At 47.0% G+C, this 20,125-nt stretch overlaps 1 protein-coding gene across 2 annotated transcripts in view; it reads left to right on the top strand.

Annotated features, from left to right (window-relative positions):
• Nucleotides 1-20,125, top strand: part of RNF19A (ring finger protein 19A, RBR E3 ubiquitin protein ligase) — a 141,622-nt gene that overhangs the window by 591 nt on the left and 120,906 nt on the right. The window contains exon 1 of one of the 2 annotated variants that reach the window (XM_063924204.1): nt 4,816-4,924. The exons of the other annotated variant lie outside the window; for it this stretch is intronic. The gene's annotated coding sequence lies outside the window, so the exon portion shown is untranslated. Of the gene's footprint in view, nt 1-4,815; nt 4,925-20,125 lie in introns of those variants that run through there. 2 annotated transcript variants of the gene reach the window in all.

Raw genomic sequence — 20,125 nt, 5'->3', positions numbered from 1 at the left:
TGCCCGGGGAGTGTATCGTGCAGTCTGGTGCCTGCGGAGCGTGTCGTGGTGCCTGCGGAGCGTGTGTGTCGTGGTGCCTGCGGAGCGTGTGTGTCGTGGTGCCTGCGGAGCGTGTGTGTCGTGGTGCCTGCGGAGCGTGTGTCGTGGTGCCTGCGGAGCGTGCGTGTCGTGCTGCCCGCGGAGCGTGTCGTGGTGCCCGCTGCCCGCGGAGCGTGTCGTGGTGCCCGCTGCCCGCGGAGCGTGTCGTGGTGCCGGGTGGTGAGAACACGACCAGAGAGGAACTGGGTAATGTAGTGATAATGCTGTGTTTTGTGGTAGAAATCCTGCAGGCTCATTAAGATTTTCTAAGAAGTGCACATACTCGGGAGCCTTACTAGCCAAGGAGTGTGCCAGTCTGGAGGCCTGGTGCCCGACGACTGGGTGAGGTCGTTTGGCACCTGGGCACCTATGGCTGATATACGTTAGGGTACTTGTGTACTTTACGGACTCATGTACGGTCTCATTGCAGAGACATAAGTTTTTCATTTTTTTTTTTCTTAATTTTTTTAAACTTTTTCGTACTTTACGATCCACGTGGACTACGATTAGGAATAGTAACTTGTGCTGAGCGCAGCGAGGCACCATGCCCAAAGCATGGCGAGTGGATACGGTGCACTAATTGGGGTTCCCGGTCACTTTACGAAGAAAACAACACAATTTTTTTTTATGTGGAGACTTTTCTAAATAACTGTGATCCTTGCAAAGCGATTTTTGAAGATATTTCCAGTTTTAGGCTCCCGAAGGTTCTGTATAATAAGGTAAAGAGTCCGTACAGTACACAAGTACCAACGTTAGTTGGCTATGGTGTAGTAAAAATTCCTAAATGTTTTGTAGGTCGCAACATCTGAGGCCCATACATCATATAATATGCTTTGAAACTTTTATGTATAAAAATCATTACGGCTGACTTATTTTTGCAAACGTCCCATTTACTAAGCACTAAACATAAAATGTATATATGCAGAAGTCTGAAATGACCCCCTCGTATATTTATTTGATCACTTTAGGACAAAATATTGGCATCTGTATATTGTCTTCACAGGACTAAACTTTAACATATGCAGCTGTCGTCGCAGTTGTCAGAGCTAGTAGTCGGTGTACTCTCTGAAACTGAAAGTAGTCCGTCACTCTACAGTTGGCCAGGCCAGTCATCAGACATACTGTATATTTATGTTTTTAATTAAGCAAAGATGTCAGTGTTCGCCCCCCCCCCCCCCCTTTCCCAGTACAGTTAAAATATGTTGATTATGAAGTGCTGCATTTTACACAGGCGTGAGAGTATGTGCTCTGCTGTTAGTGATGTCTCTGATATGTTTGTTTTGAATGCGAGTTGCAGTCACCCTTTATAGGCCCTGTTGGAGACAGGAATACACTGTACTTATATATACAGTATGGTGCCAAACGAAGAGTCTACATTCTATTTGTAACTGGTGAGGTGCATCAACGATATAGCATCCAACATAGTAGACAATAATAGTATATAAGCAACAGGAGGCTTTGCAAGTCTCGCATCATATCAGTGTAGGGAAATAGTTTGGGTCTGGGACTCCAGGTCGACAAGAAAAAGGTCGACACACCTTAGGTCAACGCCAATTGGTCGACACACATTAGGTCGACATGGACAAAAGGTCGACAGGAACAAGGTCGACATGGGAAAAGGTCGACATGCGTTTTTTATGTTTTTTTGGTGTCGTTCTCTTCGTAGAGTGACCGGGAACCCCAATTAGTGCACCGCGTCCCCTCGCATGGCTCGCTTCGCTCGCCATGCTTCGGGCATGGTGCCTTCGCTCGGCACAGATTACCGTTCCAATCGTAGTCCACGTGGATCGTTAAGTATGAAAAGGTTCCAAAAAAAGATTTTTCTTTTAAACTCATGTCGACCTTTTGTCCATGGCGACCTTTTGTCCATGTCGACCTTTTGTCCATGTCGACCTAAGGTGTGTCGACATTTTTGTTGTCGACCTGGAGTCCGGATACCAATAGTTTTTGGCGGATTATAATGTTACAGCATCCGCATGTTTAATAGTCTCTGCATCTTCGTTCTACACGTGTGTGTGGTCCATGTTTCGGGGTTGTTTAGTATAGTTGCATGACTAAATATTCTCACCGTATATCAATCTCTGCATCCTGGCTCCTGAGGTTTATGTTCAACTTACCATTAATTAGTTTCTTCTTATAAATCTTTTATTTTCTATGCATTCCTGACTTTTATTGTCAGTGGCGTTGTGATAGAAACTCGTACCCTACGCCAGGCCTGGCCAACCTGTGGCTCTCCAGCTATTGTAAAACTACAAGTCCCATCATACCTTGCCACAGTTTTGCTATTAGGCAATGCTAAAACTGCAGCAGAACATGCTGGGATGTGTAGTTTCACAACATCTGGCGAGCCACAGGTTGGCCAGGCCTGCCCTACGAGAAATGAGCTGTTAGGGGAGCAGAACAGTCTATCATTACGACTTGTACACTTGCATTAAATCTCAGGCCCAAGCATACGTATTCCGTGATACATCATCAAACCAGATAGCGCTGTTCTGTATACACTAACGCTATCTGCCTATCTATGGAACTTTCCAGTTTAGTTTGGTGTCTCCGGTAACAGACACTGCTAGGCAACCTTAGGACTGTCTGACCCACACCCGCCCTCTTCTGACTGCTGTGTTTCTGCACCCTCTGTGCATCATCCACAGGAAACCATGATTTATCCTAATAACTATAAATGCAGACATTGCTGGTTGGCCGCTGTCCTTTTCTGACTGGCAGCTGGTAGTTTGCTATGTGCAGGTATGATCCAAATCCCTTATCTTGATGGGACAGGGAGCAACTTGGCCCCTAAGATAGGACTCTAAAGGCTGAAAAAAGACAGTATTGGTGACAGTGCTGGCAGAACGCACCAGTAGGACAGTGACAGAAGAGGCAAACACGGGGGCAGATGTACTTAAAGGCTTCGAGAGTGATAAAGTACCAACCAACCAGCTTCTAACTTTCATTTTAGAAACACTGCCCTGTAACATGGCAGTTAGGAGCTGATTGGCTGGAACTTTATCTCTCCAAGGCTTAGTACATCTCCCCCAAAGTGAGGCCTGGGAAGGCATTGGTTGATTGAATGGAGGTGTGTGGCATAAATGCGGCTAAGGAATGAGACAGTGGGAGACTGGAACATGTTAGCAACTGTTATCACTGTGTGTGTGCCATGAAGGTTGCCAACCACTGGGTACCTGTTTGACCTGGCTTCAAATAACCACTGCTGTTAATTTAGCAATTTTTGTCACCAACGTTTTCCCCGGTTGCTTGCTTGATAATCCATTTGAAACCTGGGATCGCCATATGTGGCCACCTTAAGCTGATTTGATGGCGGCTTCCCAATCTGATAAGAGTTTGTGGCTCACCCAAAGGATTATGTAAAACATATTTACGTGTGATCATCTGCTGCATTCTACACATTTGCTGCCTATTCCCAGTCTCTGCATCTCTCTTTAGGGTTGCAGAATACACATGAAAGGGAGCTGGGCGAGCGGACTGTGTATAGGTGGATAAATGTGAAAGGATGGGAATGCAGTAATCTAGGGTTCTGCTATATTAGAGCCGCTATAGAGTCTGATAAAACATTACAATTGGTTTATTTCATGTGTTTAATAGGTTCTCCTATAACAGCCGCAGGTTATGTGACTTGCTCTTTTTCTGCATTTCTCCAATTACTTAGTCATTGGTCACAAAAATGTTCTAAGCTGTGACATTACTGTAGCGCCTTTCCATGTATCAGGAAGGAACCTTACAAGACTGCACACAACAATATTGTTATGCAAATTGCAAAAATATTAAATAAACGACTTTCTGCAAAACGATTGTCCTATTACAATAGCGAAGTCTGAGCCGTTTTCACGTTAAACGTCTCTCAGGGTGATATGTTTCCTCTGAAAAGCTCCAGTAACCTTGATAATTAATTACCGTATTTGCCGGCGTATAAGACGACTGGGCGTATAAGACGACCCCCAACATTTCCACTCAAAATATAGAGTTTGTTATATACTCGCCATATAAGACTACCCCCTTCCACACACCAAATAAAACGTAAAAGAACATCAGATTTGTGACATACTGTATATTATGACCTGATAAGAGATTTGGATAGGGAGTATTTATCAAGGTATGCATAAGAAGGGGGGAGGGGGCGAGGAGAAAGTTGTAAAATGTATAAAAGTATACCCCTGTGTGCATTTAGTGTTACCGGTTTCACATGATTGCCATTAGTATTAGTATCATTACAGTACCTGTCATTGTCACCATTGTATGGCCACAACGCGCCTGCAGCGCCTCCGGCCAGTCCCTGCATCTCCCTGTAATTGGCACTAGTGACCCGCCGCGGCCGCACTGGATATCGCGCGATACTGGATGGTGAGTAGAATGAGGTGGGCGGGCATCGGGAGGCCACTATGGGCACCGGGCGAGTATCGGAAGGCCACTATGGCAGCTATGTCTATCCCAACTGAAGGGCACCTGGCGTATAAGACGACCCCCCCACTTGGAGGCATGTTTTTCAGGGCAAAAAAGTAGTCTTATACGCCAGCAAACACTGTACTTTACCTCCCAGTGGAAACAAGTGTTTTTATGTGAATTAGATCATGAGAAGATTGTTAGTAGAACATGGTATGGTGTGAAGTGTTGAGCTTCACCCATAGTTTCTCACAATGCTCCTTATTTATAATATACTGGTTATAGAAGAGAATGTAGACCACACTTAACAGTATACGTTCAAGATACCGTCTGTTGTTATCCCAGCTGATCATATACAGAAGCCGGAATCCCGACACCAATTAGAACACTGATGCCAAAATCCAGAACAGGTCAGGAATCCGACGCTGAAATGCCGACATCCGGCATCTCAAAGGTAGTTATAGATGGCAGGGTTAGAGTTTGGTGGTGGAAGCAAGCGGGGAGGGGGGGGTTTAGGGTTTGGCTGCGGGATGGGTGGTGTGTTTAAGTTTAGGCGCCACCCTGGGGTGGGGTGTTAGGGTTAGGCTGCAAAAGGAGGGGGGGGGGCAGGCAGGCAGAGGGAGATTAGGGTTAGGTTGTGGTAAAGGGGGGGGGGGGGGGTTATGTGGGGTTAAATACTTACTTTGCAGACGTCTGGATCTTGACCATCGGGATACCGTCGTCTGTATTGCGATTGCTGGGATCGCATACCGATCCCCATTTAACACGTGGACAAAGATGATGACGATGGTTGTTATTATCAAACAATTATGGATATGACCATTTATATTTGTCTGTAAGGGGGGGATTCAATTGTTTTCTTGTGCACCGGTAAGTAATGGCTGTCCGTACGAGTCACTCAATTGTTTTTGGGTGCCCACTACTTATCCCGCTTACCACGCCCAAAAGCAATGAGTTTAGGCGCATACAGCGGCTAAACCTGTCTAAAATACGGGGCACGACACAGAAGATGCTGTTTGGGTGCCCAAAAGCCTGGCTTTATGCACATTTCTGCTCCCCACCTCAGGAGGGTGCAAGCAGAAATGATGGACGCCCGCGGCACTCGTCTTGCACCCATTACTAAGGGGCGAGAAAAAAAAACTGCATTTCCCAGGAAGACTTTGGTTTTAAGTGGCATAGAAACTATACAATCTCACATAAACTGATTCAAGAGGGTGAATGGGCCCAGCCCGTGACGGTTTACGATCTGCACTCTCATCTCTTTATGACAAGCGAGTGCTTATGGCTTGTATAAAGCCCTTTGTTTATCCGATACTGCACGTCTCCCTGCCTTTGTGAGCAGTGTGCTTGCTTTATGAAAGTGTTTTGTTCTTTTATTGTAACCCTTTGCTTCTTGAGCTGCGTAAATGTATATTCTGTCACACACCTGTGGAGGAAGAGCCGCACAATCTCCAGCTCGTTATTACTTTAACCTGCTTGAGCAAGAGAGAATTTCTCCCCGCACAGTATAATGCCAGTGTCCTAATAATTGCAGATGTGTGTCACGATTTTCCTATACACTGATGCTGAGGTTCTAGTTGTCATGTCAGAAAGATCAGATCACACTGTCACTGCATCAGAGTGTGTTACAGCAGGAGTTTCTGAAACCCCTTTTATACTCGCATGAAAATCCCGGGATTTTGCACGTGAACGCGCATCATCCCGGGATTTTTCTCAGTGTGAAAGGGTACAGGGTCAATTTCCCGGGACGAGCATCCCGGGATTTCAACCCAGGTCTCGACCAGGGTTGGTCCCGGGACCGTCCCGGGAAGCTGTGTAGTGTGAAAGGGCCCGTCCCGGGATTCACTATCCCGGGACTGTTAAAAGGCCTCGGATTGGAGCTTTCTTGGGCTCAGAAAAGAAGATGTCATCTTTTCTGAGCCCAAGGCCATTTCTAATGACATGCATATGAATTTGCAGGGATATCCCGGGATCAGTGTAAATAGGGCTGTCCCGGGTCGATCCCAGGTCTTAGTGCAGTATGAAAGGGGTCAGTCCCGGGAAGCATCCCGGGAGTGCGAGTGTAAAAGGGGTATAAGTAACCCTGACATCCCTCCCTAGTATTCGTGTGACTCTGGCCGTAATGCTGTGATAGGATAATTGTCTGGTTTTTTTTTTTATGGTCACTGTGAAATATATGCTGCATTAGACTAAGGGAAAATATGCATGGGTAGCTGGCAATTTCCGGAGGCCTTTTTTCTGTCCCACATCCACTCTATGGACCTAGTAGGTCTGTCCATAGCCTCTTGAGTGGCCCTCATTATCATTGCCCATTTCATGAAACTGCAGTTGTTTGAAATAACATTTTTAAACAGCATTTGGAGCTTGGGCACATAGGGAGGTACTCATTTAGACACAATGTGCTGTTCCTCAATATCAAATCCTGCCCACTACCGTAGAGGTGCAAAGGAAAACTTGTGATGTCGGCACTACTGTAAATAGCCGATATGTGCGCAGCTAGGCATCACCACAATATCCAATGGCAAATAGTCATGATAAGGTAGCCTCTCTTATTGGGGGGAAGGGGGGGCGGATTTGGTGGGAGCAACGACCTAATTACCTCCCATGATGACCACTATTTCCCACAATGGTGCCAGGATCTGCTAAAATCCTGTGTAATAACATTGAATCCATGGTTTCATTTTTATAAATAATGGTTTGGCCTGTGACTATAGAATGGAAGCTTACGAGCACGACCCTCTTACTCTTGCTGGTTAATTTAAATACCGCAGATAATTCACCCCCCCCCCCCCCCCCCCTTCCCCAACCCCAGGACTAATCGGTTGTCCCTGATGCTGGCAGTCAGGACTGCCATCAGAATTTGTGGTACCTGGGACTGACAAAGTAGGCAAGCCGGGTGAAATCGAATATCCCACCCCCCTAGTCTGTTATTGCCCAGCCTTGTTTTATTACGGTTTTATTTAAATTCTAAAGTGAAACACAATTTCCTTGCGCCATATAAGTAACATTAATAAATAAATGTGTTAGTGATAGGTAGACTTTTATGTTTGGTAACAGTAGTCTGCAAGGGGTGTGGTATGCGTTACCGGCGACTGGGATCCCGGCCGCAGAATGGTGGGGGGGGGGGGCGCGAGTGCGAGTGCAACAAAGTCCCTTGCGGGCGCTGAGCTCACCACAGATTCTATTCCCACTCTGTGGGTGTCACATAACTGCATCCTGTCTGCAAGTTCCTGCTGGTGGAATGGCCACATTTCTAGTGAAGGTTTTGCTTTGGCCAGTTCAGTTTAGCTATATGTATGATCTTAAACTTCACTGACTGCTGCCTTAAACGCTCTTCCACTAGTGGGGTCAACAAAGCATTGCATTGAGTTCCTTATCCAACGCTGCAGAAATTAACATTAATCTGTGTTGCCAAATTCCTGCTGATGTCATGGAATACATAATATATGTATTTAACTGATGCAGGGAAGCGTTCCAAATCTGCTTGTACAGGTGCTTGGGAACCAGGGGGAATTTCCATTTACAGATGCCGCTAACGTTTTCTGCACTTTCCACTTTCACAATGTAGCATTATTGATAGATTTTTCTGATCTTAGGCTCTAAAAAAAAAAAAAAAAAGTTTTTTTTTTTTTTTAGCAGGCCTAAGGGATCCCTTGCAGGGCAGGTTTTAAGGAGCCTCTCAGGTGCTAACTGCAGCATGTTGCCTTTTGAGTGAATAAAGAAACACTAAATGCTCAGTATACTTATTGATCTGTTACGCTGGGTACACACCAGGCTGTGTGAGCGATATCGTCTAGTCTTTTTACCTTGACTCTCGGGTGGCTGATATAGCGCATACACACTATCGCTAACGATGTCGCTCAGTGACGTCCCGCCGCAGCCGGCCCATACATGCAATTTTGGATGATACGTCCAAATTGAGCTGCATGACCCACTGGAGCGCACATCGTCCATTTGTCGTAGCATACACACTGGGCAGTATTATAAACAATATCGCTCAGAAGGCTGAAAATAAGCGATATCGTCTAAAATATCACTTGGTGTGTGTGCATCTTTACTCTCAGGACAGACCTGTGCTTATCTCACATCTATTTCTCTGACGTCCTAAGTGGATGCTGGGGACTCCGTCAGGACCATGGGGATTAGCGGCTCCGCAGGAGACAGGGCACAAAAGTAAAAGCTTTAGGATCAGGTGGTGTGCACTGGCTCCTCCCCCTATGACCCTCCTCCAAGCCTCAGTTAGATTTTTGTGCCCGGCCGAGAAGGGTGCAATCCTAGGTGGCTCTCCTAAAGAGCTGCTTAGAGTAAAAGTTTGTTAGGTTTTTTATTTTCAGTGAGTCCTGCTGGCAACAGGCTCACTGCATCGAGGGACTTAGGGGAGAGAAGTGAACTCACCTGCGTGCAGGATGGATTGGCTTCTTAGGCCACTGGACACCATTAGCTCCAGAGGGAGTCGGAACACAGGTCTCACCCTGGGGTTCGTCCCGGAGCCGCGCCGCCGACCCCCCTTGCAGATGCCGAAAAGTGAAGGTCCAGAAACGGCGGCAGAAGACTCTTCAGTCTTCATAAGGTAGCGCACAGCACTGCAGCTGTGCGCCATTGTTGTCAGCACACTTCATAGCAGCGGTCACTGAGGGTGCAGGGCGCTGGGGGGGGGGGCGCCCTGGGCAGCAATGATAGTACCTTATTCTGGCTAAAAATACATCACATATAGCCCCTGGGGGCTATATGGATGTATTTAACCCCTGCCAGGTCTCAGAAAAACGGGAGAAGAAGCCCGCCGAAAAGGGGGCGGGGCCTATTCTCCTCAGCACACAGCGCCATTTTCCCTCACAGAAATGCTGGTGGGAAGGCTCCCAGGCTCTCCCCTGCACTGCACTACAGAAACAGGGTTAAAACAGAGAGGGGGGGCACTTATTTGGCAATATGTATATATATATTAAAATGCTATAAGGGAAAAACACTTATATAAAGGTTGTCCCTGTATAATTATAGCGTTTTTGGTGTGTGCTGGCAAACTCTCCCTCTGTCTCCCCAAAGGGCTAGTGGGGTCCTGTCCTCTATCAGAGCATTCCCTGTGTGTGTGCTGTGTGTCGGTACGTGTGTGTCGACATGTATGAGGACGATGTTGGTGAGGAGGCGGAGCAATTCCCTGAAATGGTGATGTCACTCTCTAGGGAGTCGACACCGGAATGGATGGCTTATTTAAGGAATTACGTGATAATGTCAACACGCTGCAAGGTCGGTTGACGACATGAGACGGCCGGCAAACAAATTAGTACCTGTCCAGGCGTCTCAAACACCGTCAGGGGCTGTAAAACGCTCATTTACCTCAGTCGGTCGACACTGACACTGACTCCAGTGTCGACGGTGAAGAAACAAACGTATTTTCCTTTAGGGCCACACGTTACTTGTTAAGGGCAATGAAGGAGGTGTTACATATTTCTGATACTACAAGTACCACAAGAAGGGTATTATGTGGGGTGTGAAAAAACTACCTGTAGTTTTTCCTGAATCAGATAAATTAAATGAAGTGTGTGATGATGCGTGGGTTTCCCCCGATAGAAAATTATTGGCGGTATACCCTTTCCCGCCAGAAGTTAGGGCGCGTTGGGAAACACCCTTTAGGGTGGATAAGGCGCTCACACGCTTATCAAAACAAGTGGCGGTACCGTCTCCAGATAGGGCCGCCCTCAAGGAGCCAGCTGAGAGGCTGGAAAATATCCTAAAAAGGTATATACACACATACTGGTGTTATACTGCGACCAGCGATCGCCTCAGCCTGGATGTGCAGCGCTGGGGTGGCTTGGTCGGATTCCCTGACTGAAAATATTGATACCCTTGACAGGGACAGTATTTTATTGACTATAGAGCATTTAAAGGATGCATTTCTATATATGCGAGATGCACAGAGGGATATTTGCACTCTGGCATCAAGAGTAAGTGCGATGTCCATATCTGCCAGAAGATGTTTATGGACACGACAGTGGTCAGGTGATGCAGATTCCAAACGGCACATGGAAGTATTGCCGTATAAAGGGGAGGAGTTATTTGGGGTCGGTCCATCGGACCTGGTGGCCTCGGCAACAGCTGGAAAATCCACCTTTTTTACCCCAAATCACATCTCAGCAGAAAAAGACACCGTCTTTTCAGCCTCAGTCCTTTCGTCCCCATAAGGGCAAGCGGGCAAAAGGCCAGTCATATCTGCCCAGGGATAGAGGAAAGGGAAGAAGACTGCAGCAGGCAGCCCATTCCCAGGAACAGAAGCCCTCCACAGCTTCTGCCAAGTCCTCAGCATGACGCTGGGGCCGTACAAGCGGACTCAAGTGCGGTGGGGGGTCGTCTCAAGAGTTCAGCGCGTAGTGGGCTCACTCGCAAGTGGACCCCTGGATCCTACAAGTAGTATCCCAGGGGTACAAACTGGAGATTCGAGACGTCTCCCCCTCGCAGGCTCCTGATGTCTGCTTTACCAACGTCTTCCTCCGACAGGGAGGCAGTATTGGAAACAATTCACAAGCTATATTCCCAGCAGGTGATAATCAAAGTACCCCTCCTACAACAAGGAAAGGGGTATTATTCCACACTATATTGTGGTACTGAAGCCAGACGGCTCGGTGAGACCTATTCTAAATGGGAAATCTTTGAACACTTACATACAAAGGTTCAAATCAAGATGGAGTCACTCAGAGCAGTGATAGCGAACCAGGAAGAAGGGGACTATATGGTGTCCCTGGACATCAAGGATGCTTACCTCCATGTCCCAAATTGCCCTTCTCACCAAGGGTACCTCAGGTTCGTGGTACGGAACTGTCACTATCAGTTTCAGACGCTGCCGTTTGGATTGTCCACGGCACCCCGGGTCTTTACCAAAGTAATGGCCGAAATGATGATTCTTCTTCAAAGAAAAGGCGTCTTAATTATCCCTTACTTGGACGATCTCCTGATAAGGGCAAGGTCCAGAGAACAGTTGGAAGTCGGAGTAGCACTATCTCAAGTAGTTCTACGACAGCACGGGTGGATTCTAAATATCCAAAATCGCAGCCGTTTCCGACGACACGTCTGCTGTTCCTAGGGATGGTTCTGGACACAGTCCAGAAAAAGGTGTTTCTCCCGGAGGAGAAAGCCAGGGAGTTATCCGAGCTAGTCAGGAACCTCCTAAAACCAGGAAAAGTGTCAGTGCATCATTGCACAAGGGTCCTGGGAAAAATGGTGGCTTATTACGAAGCGATTCCATTCGGCAGATTCCACGCAAGAACTTTTCAGTGGGATCTGCTGGACAAATGGTCCGGATCGCATTTTCAGATGCATCAGCGGATAACCCTATCTCCAAGGACAAGGGTGTCTCTCCTGTGGTGGTTACAGAGTGCTCATCTTCTAGAGGGCCGCAGATTCGGCATTCAGGATTGGATGCTGGTGACCACGAAGGCCAGCCTGAGAGGCTGGGGAGCAGTCACACAGGGAAAAAATTTCCAGGGAGTGTGATCAAGTCTGGAGATTTTTCTCCACATAAATATACTGGAGCTAAGGGCAATTTACAATGCTCTAAGCTTAGCAAGACCTCTGCTTCAAGGTCAGCCGGTATTGATCCAGTGGGACAACATCACGGCAGTCGCCCACGTAAACAGACAGGGCGGCACAAGAAGCAGGAGGGCAATGGCAGAAACTGCAAGGATTTTTCGCTGGGCGGAAAATCATGTGATAGCACTGTCAGCAGTGTTCATTCCGGGAGTGGACAACTGGGAAGCAGACTTCCTCAGCAGGCACAACCTCCACCCGGGAGAGTGGGGACTTCATCGGGAAGTCTTCCACATGATTGTGAACCGTTGGAAACCAAAGGTGGACATGATGGCGTCCCGCCTGAACAAAAAACTGGACAAGTATTGCGCCAGGTCAAAAGACCCTCAGGCAATAGCTGTGGACGTTCTGGTAACACCGTGGGTGTACCAGTCGGTGTATGTCTTCCCTCCTCTGCTTCTCATACCCAAGGTATTGAGAATTATAAGACGTAGAGGAGTAAGAACTATACTCGTGGCTCCGGATTGGCCAAGAAGAACTTGGTACCCGGAACTTCAAGAGATGCTCACAGAGGACTCATGGCCTCTGCCGCTAAGAAGGGACTTGCTTCAGCAAGTACCATGTCTGTTCCAAGACTTACCGCGGCTGCGTTTGACGGCATGGCGGTTGAACGCCGGATCCTAAGGGAAAAAGGCATTCCGGAAGAGGTCATTCCTACCCTGGTCAAAGCCAGGAAGGAGGTGACCGCACAACATTATCACCACAGGTGGCGAAAATATGTTGCGTGGTGTGAGGCCAGGAAGGCCCCATGAAGAAATTTCAACTCGGTCATTTCCTGCAAACAGGAGTGTCTATGGGCCTCAAATTGGGGTCCATTAAGGTTCAAATTTCGGCCCTGTCAATTTTCTTCCAGAAAGAATTGGCTTCAGTTCCTGAAGTCCAGAAGTTTGTCAAGGGAGTACTGCATATACAACCCCCTTTTGTGCCTCCAGTGGCACTGTGGGATCTCAACGTAGTTCTGGGATTCCTAAAATCACATTGGTTTAAACCGCTCAAATCTGTGGATTTGAAATATCTCACAGGGAAAGTGACCATGCTGTTGGCCCTGGCCTCGGCCAGGCGAGTGTCAGAATTGGCGGCGTTTGTCTCAAAAAAGCCCATATCTGATTGTCCATTCGGACAGGGCAGAGCTGCGGACTCGTCCCCAGTTTCTCCCTAAGGTGGTGTCAGTGTTTCACCCGAACCAGCTTATTGTGGTACCTGCGGCTACTAGGGACTTGGAGGACTCCAAGTTGCTAGATGTTGTCAGGGCCCTGAAAATATAGTTTCCAGGACGGCTGGAGTCAGGAAAACTGACTTGCTGTTATCCTGTATGCACCCAAAAAACTGGGTGCTCTTGCTTCTAAGCAGACGATTGCTAGTTGGATGTGTAGTACAATTCAGCTTGCACATTCTGTGGCAGGCCTGCCACAGCCAAAATATGTAAATGCCCATTCCACAAGGAAGGTGGGCTCATCTTGGGCGGCTGCCCGAGAGGTCTCGGCTTTACAACTTTGCCGAGCTGATACTTGGTCAGGGGCACACCCTGACTGAGGAGGACCTGGAGTTCTCTCATTCGGTGCTGCAGAGTCATCCGCACTCTCCCGCCCGTTTGGGAGCTTTGGTATAATCCCCATGGTCCTGACGGAGTCCCCAGCATCCACTTAGGACGTCAGAGAAAATAAGAATTTACTTACCGATAATTCTATTTCTCGTAGTCCGTAGTGGATGCTGGGCGCCCATCCCAAGTGCGGATTGTCTGCAATACTTGTACATAGTTATTGTTACAAAAATCGGGTTATTATTGTTGTGAGCCATCTTTTCAGATGCTCCGCTGTTATCATGCTGTTAACTGGGTTCAGATCACAGGTTGTACAGTGTGATTGGTGTGGCTGGTATGAGTCTTACCCGGGATTCAAAATCCTTCCTTATTGTGTACGCTCGTCCGGGCACAGTATCCTAACTGAGGCTTGGAGGAGGGTCATAGGGGGAGGAGCCAGTGCACACCACCTGATCCTAAAGCTTTTACTTTTGTGCCCTGTCTCCTGCGAAGCCGCTAATCCCCATGGTCCTGACGGAGTCCCCAGCATCCACTACGGACTACGAGAAATAGAATTATCGGTAAGTAAATTCTTATTTTAATGAAGTTGTTTCTCTGTTACATTGGGCCTAGTTTATATGGTACGCAATGTCGATGTTCACCTAATGGAGCGATTGTCAAACTGTGCTGCGATCGCAATGCGCATGCATCAAGATACTGCTGCGATCTCGCTCACGGTCCGATTCAATTGTGTGGTTTTTTTTTGGGACGGCTGCCACTAGAGGGCGTCCAACGACCGCAATTCAGTTGTTCGGGGAATCAGCGGCCGGAGAGCTCACCTTTTCTATCGCAGCTTCCTGAGGAGCGAGCCGTCCAAAACAGGGAGATTAGATGGGTTTTAGGCGGCTAAACCCAGTCTCTTTGAGCGTGATATCCATGGGCCCCCAAACACAATTGTTTTGGCGTTTACAAAGTCCAGTTTAGACAGAATTTTTAGACGCCCCAAACAATTGAATCGGCTCCACTGAGGACTTCATTGCAGAGTGACAGGAAGTGGCTATTTGGAGGTATTTAAGGGGCGTGGCTCAAAAAACACAGGAGTGTCATTGCCATTTTCAGGGCGTATGTCTTCTGTCGGCTGCAAACTTGTACGTGCAGAAACATTGTCACCAGCATCGTTACTGCTGTGTCCAGTCTGTGTAGCCATAGACCTACGCTCTCGATGTTCCTCAGTTTTGCACGTAGACTGCGACTGTACATGACACTGCGTTGGCTCCAGTGGGCGTCTCTTTTCACTGCTGGATGGCAGCTTCACTTGCTAACATTAAAAGCTCCATAGTCGAGGAAATCGCAATTGCATTTGTGTACAAACATGAATTAGGCCCATTGTCCCAACTGCTTGAGTTTTAATGGAACTCCTCCGTAAAGCTCTGTTACCCTCATTCTAGACTAGCTGATGTGCCTGGTTTCAACCGGGCAGAGCTTTGCTGGGCGGAACTTTTTACCCCCTTATGAGTCGAAAAATCCCTGCTTAGTATGTGGCTGCAAATAACTGTCACAGTTTCCAGACCACCCAGCAAGGAAAGTTCAACAACTGTCACATTTTCCAGAGTACAATGGGGATGCATTGTAAATGATAGGCAGACGTTTTACCACATAACTCCGAAATGAAGCAACCAATTGCAACCTAGAGCTTTAATTTTGTATATGACTGGCCCTGCTCAGACAACGGCATCATAGACATGTCGCTCATAAGTCTTCCTTCTACTATTAATATATGGATTAGTTCATGCAATGGTTAGAAAGTGTCTGAGCATGTGTGCAATGTTAGTGTCTGAAGGCTGCTCTGTTTCAGTAGTGCTATCCTGACATCCGTCAATGTCAAACTATTTTTTGATCACTTATACAATATTTTTAGTTCCACTTTACGATGCCATTACCTGCGATGTAGAATGCACTGATGAGACTTACACCAGGGGCCTGTGCTGTGGTATCACATGCTCCCATGACTGTAAGTTATACCCAGGCACACTCATGTAATTACACGCGCTATTTTGCTACGTGGGAATTAAACTTTAAAGATCATCAGGGGCTGACGGTGCACAAAATCCACATCTCAGCCCTAGTAACAGTCCTGTTACTTAGCTGCTTTTGTTCTGTTTTCCCTACGAAATGAGACTGTGGGAGACAAAAATGTTTTCCCGAACCACGCTCCTTTTTGTTGAGAAATACGACAATACAGGAATGTCAGATGTGACAGCCACCCCAACACCCGGCGTGAGGTGTGAAAATGCAGAGCTCCATCTGCATCAGTGTTTTCTATCGCTCTATTATGGTAGTCTTCATGGTATGAACTAGGCTTAATAGCTGTCAGGGTGTGCTGGGATTTGTAGTCCCGCAACAGCTGACTGACAGGTGACTTGGTTTAAATGATCTTGTTGATTCTGTTACTGTTTTGACAGCTGTACATAAGAATCCTGTAAGAAACCTGCATGTTGGACACAAGCCACATTGTACTGTCTAATTGAGGGAAAATGAAACTTAAACAAGAGAATGTCTTTGTGTTACGTAGTGCACAAAGGGGTCGATTCAATTCGGCAACAGATGAATAGCGCCGGGAATTAGCTCCCGACGCTATTCAATTCAGCTGCTAGTTACCCGCAATTGTCGGGAATTCTTCTCTCATCTCCGGGGGGTGAGAGAAGAAAACCGACAAAAGTGCTGACGCGCGGCAGGCGCGAGGCTTATTCTGTCGGGAATCAGCATCGCCGCGGGTAGTTAAGTTGGAGAATGCCCGTTCTCCCGACAAAACTACCTGTTAAGTCGGCGAGAACGGGCCATCGCCCACTTAACTTTAGCTGAATTGAATAGCGTCGTGAGCTAATTCCCGGCGTTATTCATAAGTTGCCGAATTGAATCGACCCCATTGTGACTGTGTTGGACTTTGTTGCACATAGTTACAGTGTTGGAAGCCATTTAGATTAAATTGATAGCTGAGCATATGGGGTGGGGTGTACTATTTGTGTCCGTGTATTCTGTCTGTGATGAAACGGTAACACTATGTAAAAATACACATCTATATGTGGAAGCTTTCATTTCGCTCCATGTGGTCTGGCCACTTTGCTCAGCTACTGTACGTGTCCCGGCTACACTGTTTATCGTGGGGCGCAGGGTTGGGTGGAAGTTTCCATGTGTTACGCTTGCCAGGATCTGAGGAACATTTTTTAGTCATCTTTTTACTTCACCGTTCCAGCAAAGTCTGGATAGAAGATTGCAATGTGTTTCACTTGAATGTCTTAATTTATTCTGAAGTGATAGTTTAATTATCCATGAGCTCATTTTGATTTGGAAATTCCCTACTTGAGAATTAATTTATGTAGCAGAGATCTTTGAGGTGTGTTTGGCTGTGGACTAAGCATGTTTTGTGATAGTTTGTTCTCTCTTCGTCTACTTCAGCCAAGTTTGAAGTGGGTGGGGGTAGAATAATCTGTAACCAATCAGAGTGCTCACAGTGACGAGTATTTCAGAAGGTAAGCATTCTAATAAGGAGCAGCAACCTACCCATACTTACATGAAATGGAAGGACTGCAAGCCACTATGGGAATGTTTCAGCTTCTACTATTCATTTTATAGTATGTACTTGATAAATGGTAGCTACAAGCTGATTGGTTGCTATGGGCAACTTCTCAAGGGCAGTAGAGGAAACCATAGACGTAGTGGTAGGTAGTGAGGAGGGGAATGGAGGATAGCAAGGGAGACCATAGACGGAGAGGTAGGTAGTGATGTGAGGAGAGAAATGGAGGATAGTGAGAGAGACCATAGGTGGAGAGGTAGGTAGTGAGTAATGATGTGAGGAGGGGAATGGTGGATAGTGAGGGAGACCATAGACAGGTAGTGAGCTGAGGAGGAGAGTGGAGGATAGCGAGGGAGACTATAGACGGAGAGCTAGGCAGTGAGCTGAGGAGGGGAATGGAGGATAGCGAGGGAGACCATAGACGGAGAGGTAGGTGGTGAGGATGGGAATGGAGGATAGCGAGGGAGACCATAGGCGTAGAGGTAGGTAGTAAGCGGAGGAGGGGAATGGAGGATAGCGAGGGAGACCACAGACGGAGAGGTAGGTAGTGAGGTGAGCAGGGGAATGGAGGATAGCTAGGTAGACCACAGATGGAGATGTAGGTAGTGAGGGGAATGGAGTGTAGTGAGGGAGACCATAGACGTAGAGGTAGGTAGTGAGCGGAGGAGGGGAATGGAGGATAGCGAGGGAGACCATAGACGTAGAGATAGGTAGTGAGTGGAGGAGAGGAATGAAGGATAGTGAGGGAGACCACAGATGGAGAGGTAGGTAGTGAGTTGAGGAGGGGAATGGAGTATAGTGAGGGAGACCATAGACGTAGAGGTAGGTAGTGAGCGGAGGAGGGGAATGGAGGATAGCGAGGGAGACCATAGACGTAGAGATAGGTAGTGAGTGGAGGAGGGGAATGAAGGATAGTGAGGGAGACCACAGACGGAGAGGTAGGTAGTGAGGTGAGGAGGAGAATGGAGTATAGCGGGGGAGACCACTGACGGAGAGGTCTGTTTGGATCATGGGGGAGGGGTGTAATAGGGTGTGAGAATAAGAAAGTGAGAGATTTTGTGAGTGTTTTCCTGTTTAGTTTTAAAAGTGGCAATCATTCACATGGTAAAACCAGGTTGCTTTTGCCGTGTAAATGATTGCCACTTAAAAAAAAAACCAGGAGATCTCTCACTTTCTTATTTTCACACCCTATTACATGGTCTGAAATCTCCTACTTCTGCTCATTTTCACCACGCTTTTGACATTAGCTTTTAGGTTCTGTTGTTTGGTTAAATCCATCCTTCCTTCTGTTTGGAGATTGTTTCCTGTGCCACCAGCTGCCACGTAACCCTGAAGCATTATAGAGCCACCCCCATGTTCTTTTCTTTAAATACTTCACTGGTTTTTCTCTGAATTATCTGTTGTGGTCATAACCACAGTGACATTTTAATCTCATCAGTCCACAGCATTTTATGTTTCGGGCAAAGTATTGTTTTTCTCACTGTAGAGTAGATATTGTCCCTCTGATAAGTCTTCCAATATGTTTTGTATATTTAACACTGTATTGTGGACCACTGCTAAACCTTCTGCAGATCCTTTGCAATGTTACACTGTGAGTTTAGCTTATCTGACCAGTTTATGGGAAGTTCTAGCAGCTATTATCTGTCCAGATTTGGCTTCAGTAGATCCCCTAAACTTCCATTCTTTATCTTTCTGACCGTAGAAATGTCAAGATGGAAATGTTCAAGTATTTTGCCACAGATGATTCTGGCACTAAAGCTTGAAAAACATTAGGTACGGCGATATGGGACTTTTTAACCCGCTTGGAGCAACCTACCCTATGGTGAAAGCCTGGTCAGAGAGGCATTTTCATCTCTCACTGGTAGGCTGAAGCCTCCCATCCTTTCTTGCAAAGATTGTTCTGTGCGTCTCGGTGACTATTTTGCTTTTGGTTCGTACAATGTATTGTATATACTGTAGTTTTGTGTGTCAGACCAGTTTCTGAACACACACCTGTACATTCTTGTGCTTGAATTTATTATCCCATTAAAAGCCAAAACAATCTTTTAGTAGGTTTCTGCTGGGCCCTCTTACCCTATTTCTTGTTCATACCCATGGACAGCAAGGTTGCTTAATGTTTAGCATTGCTGCCTCAAAGCACTGAAGTCGTATGTTTGACTCGCACCAGGGCCCTATCTATGTGGAGTGTGTATGTACTCTCCTTGTTTTCATGGGGTTTCTCTGGGAATTCCGGTTTTCTACCACACTACAAACAATTGCTGTTATGTTCATTTGCTTCCGACATGGGCCTAACTCAGATCTGTTCGCTCGCTAGCTATTTTTTGTAGCGCTGCGAACAGATAGACGCCTCCTATAGGGGAGTGTATTTTAGCTTTGCAAGTGTGCGAACGCGTGTGCAGCCGCCCTGTACAAAAACAGCTTGTGCAGTTTCTGAGTAGCTCTGACCTTACTCAGCCGCTGCGATCACTTCAGCCTATTCGAGCCTGGAATTGACGTCCGACGCCCGCCCTGCAAACGCTTTGACACGCCTGCGTTTTTCCAACCACTCCCAGAAAACGGTCAGTTGCCACCCACAAACGCCCTCTTCCTGTCAATCGTCTTGCGAACGGCTGTCCGAATGGTTTCTTCGCTAGAACCAGTGCACAACAACGATCCGCTTTGTAACCATACGGCGCGCCTGTGCTTTGCGGTGCATAAGCATGCGCACTAGTTACCTGATCGCTGCGCAGCGAAAAACGCTAGTGAGCGAACAGATCTCAATTAGGCCTAAAGTGTAACCCAAGCGCGTATGTGTGTCCATGAGGTAGACAATATAGATTGTAAACTCCACTGGGGCAGGGATTTACATAAATAACTGAAGAAAGCGCTGCAGAATATGTGTGCGCTTTATAAATATCTGTTAATAAGTCAATAAGAAATAGGAAGTCTTGTTTTAGTCACTGTTTGTTTCCAATTGTAAAGGGCCATGGAATGTTGCTGGCGCTATA

This window comes from Pseudophryne corroboree, chromosome 5 (assembly GCF_028390025.1).
Source record: "Pseudophryne corroboree isolate aPseCor3 chromosome 5, aPseCor3.hap2, whole genome shotgun sequence".
In the NCBI taxonomy this organism is placed as follows: domain Eukaryota; kingdom Metazoa; phylum Chordata; class Amphibia; order Anura; family Myobatrachidae; genus Pseudophryne; species Pseudophryne corroboree.
The sequence above is the reverse complement of the archived record's forward strand: the minus strand, read 5'-3'. Positions and strand labels throughout refer to the sequence as shown.